General features: G+C 39.9%; 1 long non-coding RNA gene and 1 gene segment (V, D, J or C); one reads left to right on the forward strand and one right to left on the reverse strand.

Moving 5' to 3' along the window:
* The window catches only part of LOC115301995, an 18,103-nt gene extending 3,716 nt beyond the window's left edge, over positions 1-14,387 (forward strand). Inside the window, exons 2-4 of the long non-coding RNA XR_003913380.1 lie at positions 10,893-10,960; positions 12,857-12,962; positions 14,124-14,387. This is a non-coding gene — a long non-coding RNA (uncharacterized LOC115301995). The remainder of the gene's footprint in view (positions 1-10,892; positions 10,961-12,856; positions 12,963-14,123) is intronic.
* Positions 1-15,286, reverse strand: part of LOC115301965 — a 550,585-nt gene that overhangs the window by 301,760 nt on the left and 233,539 nt on the right.

Genomic DNA, 15,286 nt, shown 5'->3' on the forward strand with positions numbered 1-15,286 from the left:
CTCTCTCTCTCTCTGCTGTTCCTCCACTCATTCACACTTGTGTGCATGTGTGTGTTCTCTCTCTCCCCCCAAAATAAATAAATAAACCTTTAAAAAATAAAATAAATGTCTGAGTCATATTCATCTATTTTGGAGTTTGCTTATATTCTTGACGTTAAGAAGACTCAAAAGTTAATTTCAGAATCCAAATCCTCTATACTAATAATGAGGTTTGAGAATTCAAGTGAATCAAGTGAAGGATTCAAGTTCCTTCAGTAAACTCAATTGGATTGAGCAATGATTTTTTTTTCTGTCACAAATGATTTCCTTGTGAAACTGCTTTCAAAGTCAAAAATCAATGCGTGACGTGATGCTAAATGTTACAGAAAAATGATAGGAAATCTGATATAAGACAATTGGCTGTTTATAATGATGCAGAGAGTGAGTTCATAAATGCAAAATAAAAATTTCCTGACAAGAAGTCACTAATAAGGAAGCTTGCTTTGGTAGCGGTTCAGGAAACTTGAAATTCAAGATACATTATGAACACTTATAAATTCAAGGTCAAAGTTCTTTTAACCTAATCTGTGAGAGTGGAGCCTTGGCTTGACTTGGAGGAAGATGGAACTAAGTCAGTTTTTCATGTGAAATTTCATTTTGTCTAAATATGGAAATTATTATAGTCAGTGCTATAGGATGTGAAGGGTTATTAAAGAGCTTTTGGTCTGTACATGGCTGGAGCTGATTTTTCTTAACCCACTAGCAAGTTGCTGTGGATGCTGATCAGCCTGTGAAGATTCTGGGGCCATTTGGAAAAAGAAGATTTTTCATTTTTTTAAAAAATGTGCTGTTGCTTAAGAGGTTCTGAATGTTGAAACGTTACATTGTATTGTTACTTCTGGAATGTTTTCCCTTAAAGTCCTGACCGAAGCAAGGTTGTTATTTTTCTAGGAGTTTTGGAGGAAAATCTGATGAGACTGGTGCCTGAGGGTATTGATTAAGGTTTGCCCATCTCTCTTGTAGATCAGAAAAACTTGCTTTCAATTATTTTTATGTAAATCTCATTCTTATAGGATGATTTTCCTGACAGTGAAATTTGTTCTTATCTAGAAGAGAAGGGCAATGTTTAAGTAGATTTCACAATTTAACAAAATTAAAACAAACAAAAATGGAGGGAGAAGAAGAGGGAACTGGTGGATAATAAGAGAAAACACTGTGTTCTTCAGATTGGCAGGGACACTAAGTCTTGAGGCAGATCTAGGTCAGATCCAAAAATTAGATTTTTCTGAGATTCACCCTGCAGCGTCTTTAGGAGGTGTTCTATGTGGTAGGGAGCTTGGGACCATGTGAAAGGTGCCTCACAAGGATGTTGGGTCATAATTGCTAGTGATCAAGTGGCAAAGAAACAGCCAAAATTCAACAGATTTTTTTTTTCTCTTTTGGTAGAGTTTGTTGATTGGTAGCTGCAGTGGGTATCTTATTTTTCCAAAATCGCTCCTCGGACTGAGAAAGCTGCTCAATCATTGGCCCTATTCCATAGATATGGAAACCATGGAGGACAGAAAACAATAAATTCCACCCTCAAAGACAGTCATTACTCGTGCTTATGCAGTACTTTGCCATCTTCCTCAGCTCCAGCTGGTCTGAGGTGAGACACCACCATGCTCAGGGCTCTTGTATACCTTCTATTTTCCATGCTCCCCCGTCCCAGCACCAATTGAAAAGGGGAAAAGTTATTAAAAATCTGATTTGCTTTATGGGGCACCTGGGTGGCTCAGTCAGTTAATCGTCCTACTTTGGCTCAGGTCATGATTTCACAGTTTGTGAGTTCGAGCCCCGTGTCGGGTTCTGTGCTGACAGCTGAAGCCTGGAGTCTGCTTCAGATTCTGTACCTCCCTCTCTCTGCCCCTCCCCCACTCATGCTCTATCTCTGTCTCTCTCAAAAATACACATTAAAAAAATTTTTTTTAATCTGATTTGCTTTAGAAGACAAGCTTCATTATGAACGGCTCTCTTACTCAATTCCTTCCTTTAAAAGGTTGCCAAATTAACCATTAGGGTTTTCTCCTGACTTTTATTTCACAAAAGTTATTTAAAATGCTGTTGGAGTAATTTTGGCAGATAATAGTGTCCTTACCGTTTCGTATTGCACATTTACTGTTGCTCCAATAGCCACAGTGAATCATGCAAGGTAAATAATTTGTGAATCTGGCTCTGTTAATTTTCTCACAGAATCTATAAGATTCTTGAGCTAAATGGGATTGACCCCTGTATCTTTGCAACTCACAGCACAATTGAAGCCCTGTGTCATATCTGAGGCTTTCACATTATGAATTTGGGATGATCAAGGACCTTTTAGTCAAAATGCCCTTCTTGGGGCACCTGGGTGTCTTAGCATCAAACTCTTGATTTTGGCTCATGGGATTGAGCCCTGACTCAGGCTCCATGCTGAGTGTGGAGCCTACTTAAGGTTCTCTGTCTCTCTTTTTCTCCCTCTTTTTCCCTCTGCCCCTCTCCTTGCTCACTCTGTCTCTCTTTAAAAAAATACACTTTCTCTTGTAGCATATTTTCTCCTATTCGACTACTCAAGAAGCTGGGTCTCCTACTCAGTATTTATCAACCAGCAGGGCCTCTCATTTACACAAAAAATCATATTCCTTTGCTATAAAGTTCCAATGATAAAATAGGAAAAGAATAGGAAGAAACACTGATGCCTTTAGATCAAGCAGTCCTGCTGTGTTCTCTTAAAATTGTTATTCAAGGACTATCATATAAAATCCAATGTACAATATAGATAAATCTCGATTTTTATTTGTTGTATCCATGCATTGTTCCTTATCCATTTCTGAATGATGAAGAAAACGGATTGCAGGTTACAGATACAAACACTACTGCAAACACAATGACCATGAAGCAACATCCCTGATCTTTTATGGCCTGTATGGATCTTACTGATGTTCATGTAAGCGTCACAGGATCTATCGTTCTTCATAGTGGAGGAATCTGTTTGAGCTCAGGTTTTAGTTAGTGACTAGCCCAGACCCACTCACAAGCATTACCCAACAGGGAAGAGGGGGCAGAACAGACCACCAGACTCAGAATGGAAACTCTGCTCGGTGCCTCAGCAGAGCTGTGAACAGTGCCATTGTTCTGGGTGGTAAGAAAGGCGGCCATGGACATTTTGCAGAACAATTAGAGGGAAGCAAAGTCTCTAAAACAATACAGAATTGATATTATGACTTTGAGAACAGGTATATGTAAACACGAAAGGTTTCATCCGGGTCTTTAAACCAGGCAGTGACCTCTCATTGCAAACTGTTGCATAATGCAGATGAGAGCATTGCAAGACAAGTAGAGGCATAATAGGACCTGGAAAAGGGTAAACCTGGGTTATATCAAGGTAGATACTACTTTCTTCGCCAGTAAACTAATGTGTTTTCACCAATCCCTTAGCGGGGAGATAGAACTCTTAATGTGTAATTTTATTTCATTGTATTGAATTGTGCTCAATTCGCTTCACAAAAGCACATAGTAGGGGGCCTACCAGTGATAATGTTTGGGTTAGTTCTATTATTCAGGAAGAAAACCCTAGAAAACCATTGTATATTCGCTGAAGTAATCATCCCTTAGAAAAGGAAGGATTGATACAATGGAATCATTATAGGTTGCCCTCTTAGAAAACTGGCATAGGTCACCTTGGAGAGTGTCATTTTGGGGATAAATTACCCTTGAGTCTCTGATGGTAGCCTTGATTGGAGAGGGGCTATAGGATTCTCAGGGGTTTTTTTTAAAGAGTATCTTTCCTTAAGAGGGTCAGGGCACAACCCTATAGTCACTCTGGAGAAAGTGAGTGTAATTAGACCCACAGGAGCTGAGACATGTAAAACAAAAGATATTCATCACTTAGCTATGGATCTCAGAGGATAGAAAAGGCAGTGTTGTGTGGACCCACCATAGGAGTGCCAGGATTACTCGGAACCCAGCGTTCTTTGGTTTTTCAGGCTTGGGTGATGATTGTATGTTTATGAAGATGAATAAAGGGCTCTGCAACCTTGGGAGACCAGACATGAGGTATCCCTCGGCCAAGCTGACTCCAAAGGAGTGGGGTCACCCCTCAGGGGCTGGATAGGTAGATGGCCAACATTCTTTCTCAGACCATGGGGGAGACTGAGTGCCAGCAAGAAACAAGGCAGGAGTCCACTGTGGGGGACATTTTGTGGGCATGGAAGTGAGACTAACTTTTTCTGCACTAAGTCTGTCTATTCTGATAGGTCAAGGGTGGGCATGGGGAAAGCCTCAAGAGGGAGATAATAAACTTGCTGTTTATTTGGCAGGGAGGTGCTCTAACAATTAGCTAGAAAAATAAAAGAGACCTGAGGATATTTGTATTCTGGGTTTATAGATCAGGTATATGTGTAACGTTTTCGTTTAATAGTGTATGGTCTCCTCTTTCCAATTATTCTTTTCTTGTCTTGTTTTTTTTGAAGGTCTTACAATAAGAATCTCTCCACACATTGGTATAAATAACTATCTGGCTCATATGGATATTAACTGACTACTGTAGTCAATACTTTGGGAGGAAAAACTAGGTCAGAACATTCATATAGAGTATTCTTTTATAAAGCATTTATTTATTTTCTCCATCCATTGGTAAATGCTATATGTTATATTCTCATCTAAAACAAATAATGGGTCCATGTTTCACAGGAATTATTTGTGACAGTTGCACTAATGCGAAATCATTCTATATGGAAGACTAACAGGTTTTGACAATGAGGGCGTAAAGAATGAGATTTCATATTCTCAAAAAAGACACACTTAGGATTTTTTTTCCTCCTTGAATCCTTCTTCCTGTTAGGAAAATTTTTACAGTAAAGAAAATAAAAGTGAAAGCTACCATCTTTTCTCGTTCATTTTAGAATTTTCCTTGCAGAAAGAGTTAAAGTGAGGGTAGTAAGCCTCATAACTGTAGTCTCTGCGGCAAGTGGCCAGAGCTGCAGCTCAGGACTGGGTACAGACTGAAAGCATCAGGGACAGTGAGTATCCATGGCCCCCAAATAGGTGGTGGAGAGGCCGCCTAGGAGGCTGAGATGTATAGGGCGCCCCACGGGCTTTGGCATCGAGTGAAGCTGTGAATCCTTCTCCTGTTTCATGGCTCCTTTTGAAACCAATAAAAACACATTCCAGGCTCTTCTCCAGATCCTGTCTGTACCTTGGAGTCTGAAGTAGCACTTGAATCATTGCACCAGGCAGTACAGTCTTTTCCCTCCTGGTTGCTCAGGGACAGCGGCTTTGCTCTGCTTTCACCTCTGCCTTTAACCCTGTCCAAAGAGAACATTTCAGAAGGAGGAGTATCTTTATTCCTACGATCCAGTTCTTCCCCAAGGAACCTAAGATGAGTTACACTGAGCCATGTCTCCATCTCTGAAGGCTGTATGACGATTTCTTCGTCTCCGTGGTTCCCTCTCCAATAAACCCTCAGCTCACAGTTTAGATGAAGCCACAGAGTCGCTGCTAGATTTTTCTTTCTTTTTATTTTTTTTCCTTCTGTTGAGTTTCCTGAAGACTCAGAGTCAGGTGTCTTGAAAGTTAGCTGGGGATCTCTAAATAGGTAATGTTTTCTTTCTCCAGGGAAGCATAGTTTCAGCAGAAGTAATAGCTGCTGAGAATCACCTCATGCAATTCCGTCAGTTCCTCCTCCTGTGCTTTGGACAGAAGTTGGTGTGCATGTGTGTGTGTGCACGGAGATGGAAACAGTCTCCCTTTCAGAATATTTTGAGAAATTACTGAAAAAGTAACCCATAGATCTATTATGTACACAAGTAGAATTTGCTCTTTGTAAGCCAGCAAAATATTTCTAAAATATTCTTAGCAAGGACACCTGGGTGACTCTGTCAGTTAAACCTCCGACTTAGCTCAGGTTGTGATCTAAGGTGCATGGGTTCAAGCCCCACCATGAGCTCTGCGCTGACAGCTCAGAGCTTGGATCCTGCTTCAGATGCTGTTTGTGTCTTTCTCTCTCTCTCTCTCTCTCTGCCACTCCCCTGCTCATGGTCTGTCCCCACCCCCCCCCCCGCCCCTCAAAAGTAAACAAACTTCTTAACAAATTAATCCTTAAAAATCTGGTTGATTTAGTCAGGACATTTAGTCAAGTGATAGAAATATAATGCAAATAAGCTTAGGCAAAACAAAATAGATCAACATAAAAGAAGGGAAGGAAAAATAAAATAAGATAAAAACAGAGAGGGAGGCAAACCATAAGAGACTCTTAAATATAGAGAACAAACTGAGGGCTGATGGAGGAGAGGTGGGTGGGGGGATGGGCAAAACGGGTGATGGGTACTAACTAAGTAGGACACTTGATGAGCACTGGGTGTTGTATGGAAGCAATGAATCACTAAACTCCCCTCCTGAAGCCAATCCTGCACTGTATGCTAACTAACTTAAATTTAAATAAATTCTCAGAAGGATAAAAAAGAAACGACAGCAAAGATATTTAGAATCACAGACAGCAGATAAACCATGATTCAGCAGTTGAGTACCCTTTCGGCACAAATAAGGGTTGAGCTGAATTCTCAGCTGTAAATACTCTTCAAAGTAGACAAAAGCAAAAGTAACAAAATAGCACTCTTCATATATCTGAAATATACATACCAAAAAAATCTCTACTTGGGAAAATGTACTGTATTAGTGTGTGCATGCATTTTTAAAATTTTCTTCAATATATTATTTGTACGAACTACAGTGCCCGGTTAGGAAATGAGATGGGGATTTGGGGGAGAGAGATTTATTAAGGGAGTGCTCCCAGGGTAAGCCTGTCAGGGCGTGAGGGAGACAGGCTTAGGCAAGTGGGGAAGGCTCAGCCAGGATGTGGCCTTCACTGGAGACCACAAGGGTGATCACTCCCTACCGCAAGACAGCATTTTGCACCCTGGTTGTGCAGGGTTTGTAGTATAGAGAATAGTGAAAAAATAGGGGCATACCCGCCTGAATGAGATGACTCCTATTTGTTCGAGGACAGCTGTCCAGACAAGGATGCTGCCATGAGCTGTCACCACTCCCAGCAGCTGGGAACCAGAGCTATGGACTGGTGGCGGGTGAGGCACTAAAAGCACCAACACAATGCATTATTTTTAAAACAACAATTGGACCCCATCCACAAATAAGTAAACAAACAAACAAACAAATAAATATATCTACCTATTTTTAGGAATATGTATGAAACAAGTCTTTCAGGCAGGGCTCCTTGTCTCTTTGGTAGGTTATATTCTCCTGCTTCATACATAGTGGGCAAGCAATAAATGTGCAATTAAATAGGTAAAAAACAAACAAACAAACAAACAAACAAATAAGCTTAGGCAAGAAGAGAAATCCATTGGCTCCTATAACCTTGGCAAACGCAGAAGTACATATGGGTTTTAGGTATCCTGGGTGCCAAGGAACTGAATCCTTCAAGGATTCCTCTCTTTGTATATCAGCTTTACTCACTCAGACACAAAGCAGGAGACACAGTTGCAATCACTCTCTACCTGGAGTTTATCTCACAGTGTAGCCACCAAGGAAGGACCAAGGATCCCTCGTTCCCACCCCCAATTTAAAAATTCTCGGGTGGGGTTTTGTCTGAGTCAGGTTTTCCTCCAGGGGTCAGTGTGTGAGTGCAGCAGAGTATACGTGAAGAGACCAGCTCAGTTGGACCATGTGTCCACATCTGGGTCATTCAGGGGGGTCTCAGGTGGCTATGTGAGCAAGATGACAGCCTCCATTCAGACCACATGGTTAGAGCTTATCTCTTACCAAGGAGGAGTTTCTGTTCTAAGTGAACAAAATATTAGATGCTCACCACAGTGTTGTCTCAATTATGTGGACTCTTGGGGGTGGAGGTGGAGATTGGGAGGATGAGAAGGTTTCATTTCTTTAGGACTCTTCTAAATATGAGTAGCTACTTCTGATGAACTAGGTTCTTTCTGAGATCATTTTGTCTTCCTATAAGCCATGTACCTTTTCTGACTCACATTAACTCTTGAAGAACACCATCGTGGCTTCTTCTCTTTTTAATGTTTATTTATTTTTGAGAGAGAGGCAGAGAGAGAGAGACTGAGAGAGACAGAGTGAGAGCAGGGGAGGGGCAGGGGAGGGCAGAGAGAGAGAGAGAAACAGAGAATCTGAAACAGGCTCCAGGCTCCGAGCTGTCAGCACAGCTGGGGCTTGAACTCACGGACCATGAGATCATGATCTGGGCTGAAGTCGGATGCTCAATGGACTGAGCCACCCAGACACCCCCACCCTTATCACAGCTTCTTTAGGTCCTCAAATACCTCTTATACAAGTTGTGGAAAAAAAGACAATATATGCTAATAATAATCAATAATATAGAGAGAGCATTGCTATGCTCTAAGCACTGTGCTAGTGAGTGAACAATTGTATTTACTCCTCAGAACATCTATATTTTATAGAAGAGGAAAGTGGTATTTACAGGGGATAAATGTTAAGCCTAAGATCACGCAGTTGGTATAGTGATGGAGTGGGATTCCAACCCATTGCCTACCTCCTGAGCTAATGCCTAGCCTTGTGGTTTTCTGTGTAACAAGCCTTCGGTTAGGATTTGGGGACAGTGATTTTTCACCCATTACGCTCATTGCAGTCAGTGTCGGACAATGTGGAGCAGCTTCATCCATATGATTTCTCTCCTTAAATATCCCAAACCCAATCCTCTACTGTCTCAGGCAAATTCCCACTAAAATTCCCGTTCCTGCATGAACTCTCTATAACTGATAGAATCATTCAGAACTGATTTTTCTTCTTGAGAAAGACACTAACATAGAAAACATAGGCTAGGAAATAGCCTCTGGGAAAGGAGGTGGGTTGGTAAAATGAAGAGCGGATGATGGACGTCACTGAAAGCTAGCCAAAGGGGCTTATGTTTGTGTAAAAAATAGGAACCATTTTGAAATTTTGAATACTGAAGTGATATAATGAAAAGATATTTTTAAAAGAAGGGAGTGGCAGTGGTACAGAAGGTGGTTGGGAGTGGGAAGAATAGGGCAAAGAGCAAGAAAGACTTCAATAATGGCAAACATTTCTTTCAACTTGGTGGGAGGAATTATATATCTAGTAGTAACTTGCTGAGGGTGTGGGGAACATAGAAGAGATAGAATTCAGGGTTTTCCCCCCTTATAATTCAATGCAGACTTTGGAATTATAAAACAATATAAATTTTTAGAAAATTAGAGTTCAAAGAAAAAGTTATTGGGGCACCTGGGTGGCTCATTTGATTAAGCGTCCAACTTTGCTCAGGTCATGATGTTTCCACTCGTGAGTTTGAGCCCTGTGTCAGGTTCTGTGCTGAAAAATCAGAACTTGGAGCTTGCTTCAGATTCTGTGTCTCCTTCTCTCTCTGTCCCTCCCCTCCCCCAGCTCTCTCTCTCAAAAGTAAATAAATATTTAAAAATTTTTTAAAAAGAAGTTATTGATTTTTCAAAATTATCCATGTCATAAAGATCTATTTACACAAAATACTGATAATTTTAAAAATTCCTTCCTGAGATGGTCTTATATCACCTTTCTCATTCTTAATGTGTATTTCCATTTTCTCTTTTTTTAAAACAGATTTTCTAGAACTCTCAGCTTAATAAATTCTAATTTTTGTTTTGCTTTTAAAAGAATTCCTACTTTTATTATTAAACTTCCCTCCTTCATTTTAGATTATCTTGCTTATTATTATTTTTTTTATTTCTTAAATTGAAGATTTGGCTCCTTTATTTGACTGTTTGCTGATAAATGTATCAAGGCTGTACATTTTCTTATTGGTTTTGCTTTGAGCAAATCCACAGATTTTTATATGTAGTGTTATAATTAGTGTTAATTTTTAATGACCCGCAGTTTTAACTTTTAGTTCTTTGAACTGGAAATTATTTAGAGTACTGTAAGTGGTTAATTCCCTTCCAATTCATTTATTGACTATATTTTAATTATTAATTTCTAGCTTTATTGCACTGATTCAGAGAATGTAGCTTTTATGAATCTTTCCAATTGCTTCTTTGAGTCATAATACATGTCATGTTTTGGTAAATGTTCTATAGCTCTCTCTCTATATATATAAAGTTTATTTTTCATCTCCTTCTTTCTCTTTCTTTCTCTGAGAAATAGATATTAAAGTATCCCATACTTATTATTGTCAAATTATTCTTATATTTCCAACAAATTTTGCTTTATTTTTTTCTGATGCCATCTTGTTTTTGAATAAAAGTGGCCTCATTCATCCAATCCATTTTGAACTTCAACAAATAACTACTGAGAATCCACCGTCTTCCAAATCCCAGGTCAAGCTCTCAGGTTATGATGATGAGGAAGACAGACTCAATCCCTAATGCCTGGGCATGTGCAGCCTCCTAGAGAAGGTGACATGAACACTACTAAGCACCTGTCACTAAGCGTGGAGGAGGTGTGGCAGAAGTACGTGGGGCTGTAGGAAGTTTAGCAGGTGGTTATACTTGAATCAAAAGGGCTAGGAAAGGCCTCCCCGAAGAGGTAACATTTAGGTTCAAATAGGCACATTTTAGGATCTGAAAGCAGACAGTGTCAGTTAGGGTTCTAGCAGGAAACTTGTGCACACAAAAATTGCAAAATTTGAGGAGAGTTTAATGTGGTTCTAGTTATAAAAGTGTAAGTATGGTATAGGAAACATATAAAGGATGGTACTGTGCTCTGGGATGAGGATCAGTCCAGCCCTTAAATGGAACAGAGAGACTGATTACTGGAACCTGGAGCTAGAGAGGCTGTTTGGACAGACCATCTTGAAGAGCTGACCTTGTGATAGACGGTTAATACCTTCCCATGTGAATCTCACAAAGGAAGATGTTGGGGGAAGAGATACCCTGACCTTATGCTCTTCTTCTTCCCATTTATCTCTGCAGGTGCTCCCTTGGGCCAAAACCAACTAAAAAGCAGCAGACAAGAGAGCCCGTTGATGCAGTCTCTACAGGTGAGCCACCTGGGGCACAGAGCAGGGTGCAGAAGGATGGAGAGAGGACCCGGAGGGGTAAACAGGAGATATTAAACACACAATCCAGAGTGGGGGAAGCTGAGAGATGGGAGATGAGGCTAGAGAAGTAAGCCCAAGTCGAGGAAAGCTTGTGAACCTTGGTGGTGATTTTAGATTTTGTCCTACAGGGAAATGGGCAGTCATTGGCTAATTTTAAGCGAGAGTGAAATGATCATATTTGCATATTTAAATGGTAACTGGCTATAGTGAGGAAAATACCTTGGATGGAATGATGATTTTCTTAACTTCACTAGCATGGGGACACTGGAGGAGGTGGGGTGGTGAGGTAATAAGCTCAATTTGGGGCCTTTTGAAAAGTACTTAGAAGAGTCTGGGCCACTGCCACCAATTTGTCAGTATACAACAGTTAATAGGTGTTTGGGGGGTTAGGAGTTTATGAGATGGTTTAGAATCTGTGCGTAGTGTAGGGGCAGAATGTTTTTCCTTTCTTTCTTTCTAGGTCCTTTGGCTGGTCTAACAATTAAGTTGATATAAGTCAGGTTAACAGGAGAAAGGACATTTAATTCAGTGCATATGGAAGCTTCAAAGATAGGAGACTCGAGGGCAATTGAGCAGTTGAGGCTTATATGCCACCCTGAGCTAAGGAAACGGATAGGGGGATAGGGCTTCAACATGGAGGAAGGGCATTCACAGGATGACACGAAGAGCAAATATTTGGAAATCAGATGTTTGCCCTCCCATATGAATAGATTTTTCAGATAAAAAGTTGTCCCTGGTGATTCCTCTCCTTCTGCGCCAGCTCCCTATCTATATTCCTTCAGGTATTTTAAAAGGGGGAATGTAAAAAGTTTTTCGGTCTGTTGGATTTTGATTGACTTCTGCTCAAAATAATCCACATGCTAAAGTGGCACCTTCTGAGGTGCTATATCCTGTTTCCCTTTAGTGGTGGGATTAGGAACCCCAGAACTCAAGAAACTGGTGAAGAAGGTACAGCCTTCAAAAGAAGAGGAAGGTAGGGAGGGCTAAAAAGGTAGGAGAAAAACCTGGAGAACTTCGAGAAGTCATGCTCTTGAGTTATTTCATGACGTGTACTCCCAGCATGCACTTGCTGAGTCCAGGTGGGCTTTTGTATTTAAGACACCAGGACAACACTAGTGAGTCATTTCAAGTAAGAGGGAACTTGGTGCTGACATTTGATAGACTTTCTTCATCTCCCAGAGTAACTGTGGCCTAGAATTCTAAAACCCTTTAAGGAAGATATGGATTTGAGTTTTCTTTTTGCAAAATCTGCATGCCTGCAGATTCTGCCTTTGTGAAGCTTGTGTCCAAAGCCAGCATGTGCCATGTGGTTGGAGAGAAAAGTATACAGTCTGTGGGATTTGACACTCAATATAAATGAATCATCTACTTTTGTTTACCTTCATTGCTAAATTCAGACTATTGAAAAATAATTAGGAATCTCTCAAGACATGTGGTCCATTAGATTTCCTCTTACAAAGAAATCTTTAGATGTCAGAATATCAAATGAAATAAAAAATAGCCAGTTTTCTTCCTGTCCAACCTAAATGTATATGGAACCAAGATTTTATAGTTTAGGTATCAGGAAGTGCTTATCTGATTCAGAGCCAGAATGGCCTTAACTGTGCTAAAAAAAAATAAAATTCTCGTACAAATAGTGAGTCTGTGTCCAAGTTCTATTAAAGTTCATGGTGAGAGAACATTAATAACAAAAATAGCTGATTCCATGAGTGCTTACAGAAACAAAGATATAAATGTACAGATAGCAAAATAAAATATTGGTAGAGTTGATACATCAATTTGAGGTTAATTTTTCTTCCAGGCTATGAACTCTTAACACCCTTTCTATTTCTGTAGGTTAACCTCCAATACACAGGAGTGTAAACCATATGAGCCTTTCCCGGTTATGGATTGTGAGGTAAATATGCTGTGACAACCAACTTACATTCCCCAAGAGTGTCAGGTAAGTTCTTACTGGGAAATGCTCTTGCATGATAGAGAAAAAGAAGATCTAGCAATCATCATTTTTTTCTCCCAAGATAGGGACAACTCTCTCTTTTACAATGTTTTTAATGAATGGCCATGGCATTTAAAACTCCCTTTCCCAAGATAAAGATACATGTGTGTTTTGTTTTGAGGAGGCAAATTATGCTCAGAGATTGAGTTTGTCTTTGTCAGCAATGTATTTAATACAGATTCACGGAGAGAATTTCACAAGCCAATAGCATGCAGGAAAATATCTCTTAGTAAGCCAATAAAGAAATAATATACTGCAAACCAATGATAGATTAATCACACTATTGTTCCAGGCAAGGGGAGATGAAAGGAATAAAGTCCATACTTAGTTGAGGTGTACCTTTTTAAAAATTTTTGTTTATTTATTTTGAGAGAAACAGGGACAACATGAGTGGAGGAAAGGCAGAGAGAGAGAGAGAGAGAGAGAGAGAGAGAGAGAGAGGGAGAGAGAGAGAGGGGCAGAGATTAAGAATCCCAAGCAGGCTCCAAGCTGCCAGTGCAGAGCCAAACATGGGCTCAAACTCAGGAACCGTAAGATCATGACCTGAGCTGAAGTCGGCTGCTCAACTAACTGAGCCACCCAGGTGCCCCAAGAGTAATAATTTCAATCTCATACATGTTTTTGTTGCAGAAATTTTGAGTCATTAAAAGACTTTTAATGAAAAATATGTGATATTAAATCTGCAGAAGATGAATGGAAATATGATTTTAAGGGAAAAAAGCAACTGTTATTGTATCTTCAATTGTTAATGGAGACTGTGTTTATAAATTTTAATTGGGTGTTTATGGGTAGCAAATCACTTTAGTATAAAGATTTCATCGCATATATTTAAAAGCTGTTCTATAATTTTATTTGAAAATGTCAATATTTATAATAGAGTGGAATTTATAACCTCCATGGCTATTCAAACATTTACAGTAATGATCAAATATTTTAGAAGTCATCCTCAAAATGTGTGATCGCAGAGTTTCCCTAAGTTTGACTGCCATTAATCTAATGTGCTGGTTGGTCTACAAACATGAACATGCCTTGCTGGCGTGCAGAATTACGGTCAATGTGTATGTATGTGTGATCCTCTAGCCATTCTTAAATTTGTTTCTTCTGTAGGCTGGTGGAAAATATCACTGAAATTCATGACGCCTCTTGAAAGTTTCTCCCTAAATGTGAATCTGAATGAAGTAAGACAGAGCAAGGCACTCTTAGATCTGACAGCAGTCATCCTTCTCAATTCACAGGCATTCTCTGCAAGGAATTATCAAACTGTCATTGTGAGATACTGTCTCTACCTACCTAAGGATATCTGCCTTAGCTTCCCCATTAAGCAGAAAGTGTTTCCTTCTGTCAAGAGATTGAAGCTTCTGTTTAAAATGACTGATTCCTGGGGCACCTGAGTGACTCAGTCGGTTAAGCATCTGACTCTTGATTTCAGTTCAGGTCATGATCTCATAGTTTGTGGGTTCTAGCCCCATCTCAGGCTCTGTGCTGACAGCGTGGAGCCTGGTTGGGATCCTCTTTCTCTCTCCCTCTCTCTTTGCCACTCCACTGCTTGTGCTCTTTCAAAATAAATAAATAAACTTTAAAAACAAACTAATTCCTGGTGGTGTAGATAATAAAGTGTCCAGAGAGGTGTAGATGTAAGAATAAAAGTCTAAGTTAAGAGGATGATGAGTGCTTTAAAGCCTCATGCTGCCAGTTTTTGTTTCTCACCAAAGCAGGCTACAAGGGATAGCAAAGCACATAGTAAGAAGCAAAATATGCATAGGGATTAACTAATGCAGTCTCCATACCTGGGGAAGTATGGTTCTACTCTGACCAAGTTCTTGAGCAAAGACTAAGATTAATATAGGCACATGTGATATTTGTGATTTATAATATATTTTAGAAATATATATTTGGTTTTTGTCTCTATTTCTGTCGAACGGCACCTAAAATTCTTGGGATTTCATTTGGTGAAAGGGATAGAGGTGTCTTTGTTGATGTTAATGAGAGATTTAGGGAAAGCACCTCAGGATGGGGGCTGGTGGCAGAGAAGTCAACCTCCTGATTAGAGGGTTGGAATTTCCAATTGAACAGTAAATTCCTGGCTTAGTAAGGGGTCCCCACCAGAACTCTGTTCTAATACTATGACTGTCTCCTCCCAACCTGTGTCTCTTCTGATATTTATACCAAATCCAAACACGTTATTAAATATTAGGCTAAAAGTCTTTAATACCATCCCTACCTGGAAGGAAACACAATGTACGCAATACATGACATATTTATGACAAATA

The sequence above is a fragment of the Suricata suricatta genome, chromosome 9 (assembly GCF_006229205.1).
Source record: "Suricata suricatta isolate VVHF042 chromosome 9, meerkat_22Aug2017_6uvM2_HiC, whole genome shotgun sequence".
NCBI lineage: Eukaryota > Metazoa > Chordata > Mammalia > Carnivora > Herpestidae > Suricata > Suricata suricatta.